The following is a 9,349-nucleotide window of genomic DNA, read 5'->3' on the forward strand; positions in this document are numbered from 1 at the left end:
CCACGATTGGCGCAATGTCACATGACCAGAAACGCGCGTGGCCAATCAGAGACGCGGAAACAAACATTTGTTGTCTAAAGTATTCAGGCGGCTGGGGCTAGCCATGGTATGGTTGGGTTTGTGTCTCCCTAAGCTACAGTATGTTCTGCCAGGCTGGGGCTAGCCATGGTATGGTTGGGTTTGTGTCTCCATTAGCTAAGGTTCAGCCTGGCTGGGGCTTTGATTGATTGATTGAAAACTTTATTTAACAGATTGCAGAATGGGTACAATACAGTACAGCTCAATACACACAATTGTTAAGCGGATGCAGACCAGAGAAAGACTTTCGTCTTGTTTACATCAGGGTCCCCCATTTTCAATTCATCAGGACATATATGACATACATGACATACAGATAGTCAGTACTGCTACATCTATACATTTATGACATACCAGATTTGCAAATACAGTACGGTTTGTGATACAGTCAAGAAAAGGGAGTATATACATTTGACGTAGAAACTGTACATTGGAGGAGGTTGGGTGGGGGGGGTTGGGTACATTGGGATATTGACAACCATACTGGGTAATTTACATTGGAGGTGGTTGGGGGGGGGCACACTGTATAAACAAGTAAAACTGTACATTGAGGGGGGGGGGGAGACACTGTACAAACAAACAAAATTGTACATTGGACTATTGACAAAACCATACTAGGTAAATGACTGTACATTGGAGGGGGTTGGGTTAGGATATTTACAGGGGCCAGTGTTGAATTGCAGTCTCCCGTAGGTGTCCCTTGAGAGAGGTTTTGAAAGTGGGTAGTGATCCACATTCCTTTACAGCTTTGGGTAGGGCGTTCCACATTGATGTGGCATAATTGCGAAACGTGTTTAGTCCCTTATTTGAGCCGAATCTGGGTTTAACATGATTTGTGGAGCTCCCTCTGGTGTTGTGATCATGGTATTCACTGACCTTTGGGAAGTATTTTGACATGTACATGGGTACCTTGGTCGTGTAGTGTATCTTGTAGACCAGGCCCATTGCAAGTTGCTGTACTCTGTCGTCTACTCTAAGCCATCCTAGGTTGTCAAAGTGGGCAGGGGTGAGGTGGGTTCTAGCCATGGTCTAGCAGGGTATGATACAGTTGGGTTTGTGTCTCCATTGCGTTTCTTGTTAACTCTCCAGGTTGCTAGGCAACCTTTCAAAATTCACACCACCAGCTGTGGTACACGAGCTAAACCATGATGATGCAACAGTCCCAGCCATGTTCCAAAGACAATGGAGACAGGCCACAGCACGGCTAAACCCTGCCTACTGGAGACGAGGCATAACATGATAAACTAACAATACTATATAAAGTTCATATTTGCATTTTAAAACTATAACACCAATCTGTCATTGTGTATACAATCAGTTTCCATTGTATTTAGAATCTTTATAAAGAAGCAAATGTTAGCTCTAGCTAACCGTTAGCGAACAAAACTGAGATGATATGAAATTGTTACTGATTGTACCTATGATGACAGATTGATGTTACCATGTTGAAATGCAAATGATGAACTTTGAACAATAAACTTTACATATAAAGTTTCTGATTTATAATTAGTTTATCACGTTAGCTTCAAAAGTCGATATACGTATTTTATCCGGCACAAGATTGGCATCACACTGAAGAATATCTCTTGCATATTGTCATTTTTGCAAGTCACTGGTAATTTACTGGCAACACAGATTGGTTAATTTGGTCTAAAAGGGTGATCTTGTGATAGAAAAAGGACCAGCTTAGACCAGTGTCTACGCAAAGCGCCATCCAGTGGATCTGCCACAGAGTCCTTAGTTACCATGGCTATACTATACAATTCCTAGTATTTTGGCAGATATTGTGATTCAGATTGTGGTGGAAGAAGTACACAGTTCCTTTACTTAAGTAAAAGTAGAAATACCCATATAAAATAGAGTGGAGAAGTATTAGCCATTGAATGTACTAAAGTAAAGAGAATCTAAAGTAAAAGTATGCATTCCACAAACTGTTTGTGTATTCCAGTGCTTGGGAGCGTTTCAATCCTCAATCCTTTGACCTCTAAACATTATGTTAAAGTGGTATGTGGTTCAAGAAAAAGTAGAGGGGGGGGTGTGGAACTGATGATGACCCAGGGCCAAGCTAGTAAGCAAGATAGTTGATCCCGGTGCCAATACCTGGGATTCGATACTGATACCAAAATGATACTTTCCCCCCCTTGATACCTTACTCTGCTGAGTTATGTGCTGTGTGAGCCAATCGGAGACATTTTGGATAATTTTGGATTGTGGTTGAACAAAATAAATGTTATATCTTGGAACAAAGAACAAAGCGGGGCTCGCCACTCACGTTTGATGCTCCAAGGTGTTTTTAATTGACAAATAATAGCAGTAGATACAACGTTTTTTTCGACCCTTCCGGTCTTTTTCAAGTATGAACACAACACAAAATTACATCTTTTTATATACAGGAAATTAAATATATTAGATATCAGCCCCACCTGGTGATCAGGGGCGGTCCCAAGACTTGCATGATTTATACATTTTATACATGATTTAGTTACAATTTATCTTTTACATTTGACATTTTTTAGAAGGAGATTTTTTTAGAGATATATATATATTACATATATTAAATACAGTATTAGACATCATTTAAAGATAGGCAGCAGTGTGTAAGGTACTATCTTTGGACCCGGTCTGGGTCCTAGCCACTGAAAACGCAAACAAAAACGAAAAAACAAAGTATCTATTGACTGTCTCCCTCTATAAGTAAAATTTACAAATAAGGTCTAATATCAAAGTCCTCATTGAGTCCTGTTGGTGCCATAGATAAGATTATGGATTACATTTTTTAAGCTGATTTGTTACAAGGGATGTAACAAATCAGCTTAAAAAATTTAACCGATAGGCTACGCAAGTGGGCGTTTCTTTATAAAAAAAAGAAATACATAAGTAGCTTACTGACAAATGTTGTTGCATTTTCAAACTTTATTTACCATTTTACTTTATTTACCACGTGTATATTCTAATTTATCGAGCTGCACCTGTATATATATATATATATTCGATAAATTAGAATATCGTGGAAAAGTTATTTTATTTCAGTAATTCAATTCAAAAAGCGAAACTCTTGTAGATTATAGATTCATTACACACAAAGTGAAATATTTCAAGCCTTTATTTGTTTTAATTTGGATGATTATGTCTTACAGCTCATGAAAGCCCAAAAGTCTGTATCACCAATACAAAATAAAAAATAGATGTATTTTTCTTTTGTATATAGAAATGTCGGCCTTCTGAAAAGTATGTTCATGTATGTTCACTCAGTACTTGGTTCGTGCTCCTTTTGCACAAGTTACTGCATCAATACAGCTAAATATATAGACTTTTCCACAATATTCAAATTTATTGAGCTGCACCTGTGTATATATATATATATATATATATATATATATATATATATATATACACACAGTATACAGTGTGTTGAGTGAATGCATTTATTTTTATTTATTTTTTAATGTTCCCTCTCTCTCGTCTGCTGACGGAATGATAAACAGGGAGAGGAAGACACGTAGGCACAGCCAGGAGGAACTGGAGCTTCAACGTGGGTTTCTTTCTCCTCCAGAATGACGACACTTGTGATCTGATCTGATCCTGTGCGTTGCGTTCCCTCAGTTCACACAGGATCACAGTGAATCAACCCAAACAGGCTTTCGTCATCCTGTTCGCTCCTCTGCCAAGAGAAACGATGCGCTGTTCTCATTCTCACAGACCCACGAGAGGCCTCGTCCGAAATGACACAACAGACTATCAACACCGTTCTGTTTCCCAAGAAGAAAATAATAATAATACTTTTTCTTTTGTTCATCAGACACGCTACATTAGGTCACAGATATTCCAAAACACTGGCAGGAAACGTGGGAGAATTCACGACGCTTTTAAAGCACCAATCCAGGGATTTTATTTTTACATTTAATTTAATTCAAAGAACTTTATTAGTCCCACAAGGGGCAATTTAAGGCATGAATACAGCAAACAGCTGCACTTATACACATCCAAGACAGAACAAGAGACATACATGACACTATTAACTCTTTCTCTGCCAGCTATTATCCTCATCCTGTAGTAAATGCGCCACGCTAAAATATAGGCATTTTCACTGTGCGTCGCAGTGTTTGCAGGGCTATATCTATATTCTATATTATAGCTATGGAGACAATACTCATTTGACAGTAACTATCCATCGTTCAACATGTGAAAAAGAATAATTTTTTTCATGTATACGTTCGCGTGTTATCCCGTCGTGAATATTGTATAGTTTCAGAGTGATCCTGGCTAATTCATGGAAACAGCGCTATGGAGCGCTATGTGAATTTTGCTAAATGCGCTCGCGTTGCTTGCCTGGACATGCTACTGTTTCCAAATCAAAGGTATATAATAGGTATTATGTTTCATCATGAATGTATCAAAGGGGGGGGGGGGGGGGGGGGGCGTTTTTTGATGCTCTGATCGCCATCAATGGCAGTCGTTTTGAATACTACATACGTTGATTGCCTGGATCGATATGAAATCATTGTAGGATCAAGGTCGAATTGAAGTCAGATAGTCCTTACCTTTGATCAGGGTTATTCCAAAAATAATATTCTAATTGTCTGATTGCGATTTCCAGTATTGATGTCCATCGGGTCCCCGACATAATCCGGCACAACACATGCATCGAGGGGCCATGGGTGCGTTCGAATGTGATCGGGTGAACCGCTAGACTTGCCTGGACCAAAATTCTCCACCCGGACGAGATTAGATGTGACACACAGTCTGGAACAGGGTTTCAAATGGTGGGCGATACTGCCACCTAGCAGGATCTGGCCGGTACTGCACTCTAGGGGTCTCAGTATGGCTTTTAACGGTAACATAGAGGTCCGTAACACTGAATAGAATATTAAAATAAAATAAAAGGAAAACGGACCAAATGTATAAACGTGATTGCCGTTCAACGGTTGGCGAGCAAACACATATATATACGTGGATGGCGCAGATTGAGTTAAAGAACAAAAAACATGACAGCTGACGCTTTTATCCAAAACGACTTACAAGTTGTGAACAACAAGTCAGCAGGAAGGGTACAACTCTGGCAGCTAAGGGTCAGTAAGATTGTTCGTCAAACAGTGTTGAACTTGAGTGTTACAGACTTGAGAGCATACAGTAGTAGTAGAGACATACTAGCATAGTAGGTAGCAATATAGGCAAGGTAGATTACTTAGTAACATAGGGCATACTAGAAAAATACAGTACGAAGGTTAGCAGTTTTTTTAATTTAATTTAATTGTATTATTATATATTTATTTTAAATTAATTACATCTATTAAAAAATGTGTCATTTATTATTTGATTTGTATTTTTTTTTTTACCACATCAACATGGGGGTGTATTCAGACTCTTCAAGAGTTGCATCTGTAGATAAACACGCACCCCATCTGCACGTCACAGACAGCGCGACTGGTGAACAGGGAGAGGAGAGACACGTAGGCGTAACAAGAAAGAAGGAGTCTCTACGTGGTTCATTCCTCTCCTGCAGGCTGACGACACTCGAGATGCTGATCTGATTCTGTGCACTGAGGGGGCCCCTCAGTTCACACCGGGTCACGGCCAAACAACCCAAACAGGCTTCCGTCATCCTGTTCGCTCCTCTGCCAAATAAACGACCAGCTTTCCTCCTCCTCCTCACACAGACCCACGAGGAGGCTGCGCCTGGAGTGACCCGAGAGACCGTCGGCAGCGTCCTGTGTCCCCAGAAGAAAATAATAATACTTTCTCTTTTTGAAATTGGTTGAAATTGAAGAGTTATGAGGTTGGAAGAGAATATCAAAGCTCATCCAAGATGACATTTCACTCCTCTATCTAGTTCATGAACTATTTGTCGTTAAAGTGGAATTTGTTGCTGTTGGAACAAATGTGTGTGTGTGTGTGTGTGTGAGAGAGAGCGAGAGAGAGAAGGAGGGAGTGAGAGGTTGTCAGTGTGACCGCGTGCATGTTTGTGTGTTTGAGAGAGAAAAGGAGAGAGAGACAGAAGGAAACAGAGGGAGAGAGATAGAGACAGAAGGAGAGAGAAAGGGAGACAGAAGGAAGCAGAGAGAGAGAGAGAGACAGGGAGAGAGATAGAGACAGAAGGAGAGAGAGAGAGAAAGGGAGAGAGAGACAGAAGGAAACAGAGGGAGAGAGATAGAGACAGAAGGAGAGAGAAAGGGAGACAGAAGGAAGCAGAGAGAGAGACAGGAGAGAGAGAGAAAGGGAGAGAGAGACAGAAGGAAACAGAGGGAGAGAGAAAGGGAGAGAGACAGAAGGAGAAAGGGAGAGAGAGACAGAAGGAAACAGAGGGAGAGAGATAGAGAAAGGGAGAGAGACAGAAGGAGAAAGGGAGAGAGAGACAGAAGGAAACAGAGAGAGAGAAAAATACAGAAGGAAACCGAGAGAAAGGGAGAGAGACAGAAGGAAACAGAGAGAGAGAAAGGGAGAGAGACAGAAGGAAACGGAGAGGGAGAGAGAGACAAGGAGAGAGAGAAGGAGAGAGAGACAGAAGGAAACAGAGACAGAAGGAGAGGGAGAGAGAGAGAGAGAAAGGGAGACAGAAGGAAACAGAGAGAGAGAGAAAGGGAGAGAGACGGAAGGAAACAGAGAGAGAGAGACAAGAATGGTCTCTGGTTCACCCCAGGTCTGGCAGTCTGTCATTGTTGTGTTGACGTGGCAGCGTGTGTCCAGAGTCTGTAAAGAGCTTACAGATGTTCTCCTCTCTCTCTCTCTCTCTCTCTCTCTCTCTCTCTCTCTCTCTCTCTCTCTCTCTCTCTCTCTCTCTCTCTCTCTCTCTCTCTCTCCTCTCTCTCTCTCTCTCTCTCTCTCTCTCTCTCTCTCTCTCTCTCTCTCTCTCTCTCAATTCAATTCAATTCAAATGGGCTTTATTGACATGGGAAACATATGTTCACATTGCCAAAGCCAAACAAAACAATCAAACAGAGAAATCGGAAGAAATCAGTACATTACAGAAGGAATTTTCTGTATGATTGACAGTCTTTATGGTGGTTGTATTCCGTAGGATGTCCTTTTCTCTCTCTGTCTCTCTATCTCTCTCTATCCATCTCTCTATATCTCTGTTTATTTCAGTCTCTCACTCTCAGTATCTCTCTGGCTATCTGTCCCTATCTCTCTTTGTCTCTCTATGCCCCAGCTCTCTATCTCTGTTTCTTTATGTCTCTCTGAAAAGTGCAGAGAGACATTTCATCGGCGACTCAGTGCATGTGTGTGTGTGTGTTCCTGTGGGTCGCCCATCTCGCGTGTGTGTGTTAAAAAACTGCATGACAAATAAAGACTTCTTCTTCTTCTAATCTATATCTCTTTCTGTCTCTATATCTCTCTCTCTATAGGGAGGTGTAGTGGTTACATCATTGCTTGTTTCCGGCCGGTCCACCTCGCAAAATTGCAACGTATTTCCCCATTGCCCTTTTCTAAATCGTCTCGTTTAAAACAAATAAAGCATGAACATTTGCATGGTGTACCTTTCTGTGCGTATTCATCCACAATCTATAGCTCAACATGAAAATATTTGCAATTAATCGTAAAAAAAAACCGCCAAATTGTATTTCAACCACAAATGCTTAAACAATAATGTTAGTGATAGAAGGGAAAAATTGAAAGCTTTTCAATGTTCATGAGGAAGAATAGCCGATAATTCATTTTCCCAATGATAAATCCCTATACGGGTGGACCTCGCGGGCGGTCTAAAGTGACGTCAGACTATACCTCCCTATATCTCTCTCTGTCTCTATATCTCTCTTTCTCTATCTCTCTCTGTCTCTATCTCTCTCTGTCTCTATATCTCTCTCACTATCTGTTTCTTACTGTCTCCCTCTGTATCTCTCTCATCCCTCTTTTTTCCCCTGTTTCTCGCTATGTCTCTCACTCTCTTCATATCTTCTTTACCCCATGTCTATCAATCTTTCCTCCCCCTTTTTATAAAACTCTCACTACTTCCTCTCTGTGTGTGTGTGTGTGTGTGTCCTTACAGTAGGCCAACTGTGTGTGTGTACTCATAGTAAGTAAACTGTGTGTGTCCTTACAGTACGCCAACTGTGTGTGAATGTGTATTTGTACAGGCGTAGTAAGTAAACTATGTGTGTGTGTACATTTGTGCAGGCATAGTAAGTAGTAAGTAAACTATGTGTATGTGTACGTGCGCACACCCTTGTGTATGTGTGTGACCTTACAGTAGACCAAACTGTGTGCATGTGTACATGCACGCCCCCCTGTGCGTATCATGTATATGTGTGTGTGACCTTACAGTAGTGTGTGTGTGGGATGCTGAGCCACAACTCCTATACTGACACTGACTTCAATTCTCACCCCTGGGCTCCGCTGTTGTTGCAGGTTCAAGTCTGGAAGCTTGAAATACGGCTGTGTGTAAAAAAAGCAGCAAGCGACCGGACCGGACACACAGCCAGATCAGACACAGAGCAGATCAGACACGGAGCCGGCACAGCGGGGCCCACCACTGCACAACACAGCCACCCCGAGCTCCCGGGTGAAGCCTGGAGAACCGTATGGTGGAAATTATCCACGCCACATTAGGTCACAGCTATTCCCGAACACTGGCAGAAAACGAGGGATAATTCATAACTGTTTTAAAGCACCAATCCAGGTGTTTCTCTTTTTACATTTACATTTGAGTCATTTAGCTGATGCTTTTTTTTTTTTTTTTATCCAAAGCGACTTACAAGTTCTGTACAACAGGTCAGCAGGAAGGGTACAACCCAATAACAATGTAGATAACATGTGTGCTGCAGTCTTGAGTGCATAGTAGTAAATACATTAGCATAGTAGGTAGTAATACAGGCAAGGAAGATTCCTTAGTAGCAAAGTGCATAATAACAGTAAAAGACAGTACGAAGGTTAGTATTTTTTATTTAATCTATTTTTATTTATAAAAAATTACCACATCAATGTGGGGTGTGTATTCACTCGTGTTCATGAATAGTTATATCTGTAGATGGTAGATATGTTATTTGTAACTCTCTCAACCACATTGTAAGTCAAAATATAGACAAACTCCAGTGTTCATAAACGTTACCAACGTAAACAAACGTTTCACAGCCACAAAATACAAGGAACACAATAGAGAACTCCTATCTATGTGTTGTCTAGTGTCCTTGTATCAACGTGACCCACCACAGTCAGGACGAAATCCGGCCAATTGTCCACCGTCAACTAAAAGCACTCCTCTTCAAACAATATCCGAAATGCTACTGTACATATACTACTACCTATCATGCTAATATGTCTTACTATGCTACTATAC

This window comes from Notolepis coatsorum (genome assembly GCF_963971535.1).
Source record: "Notolepis coatsorum genome assembly, chromosome: 16".
NCBI classification, from domain to species: domain Eukaryota; kingdom Metazoa; phylum Chordata; class Actinopteri; order Aulopiformes; family Paralepididae; genus Notolepis; species Notolepis coatsorum.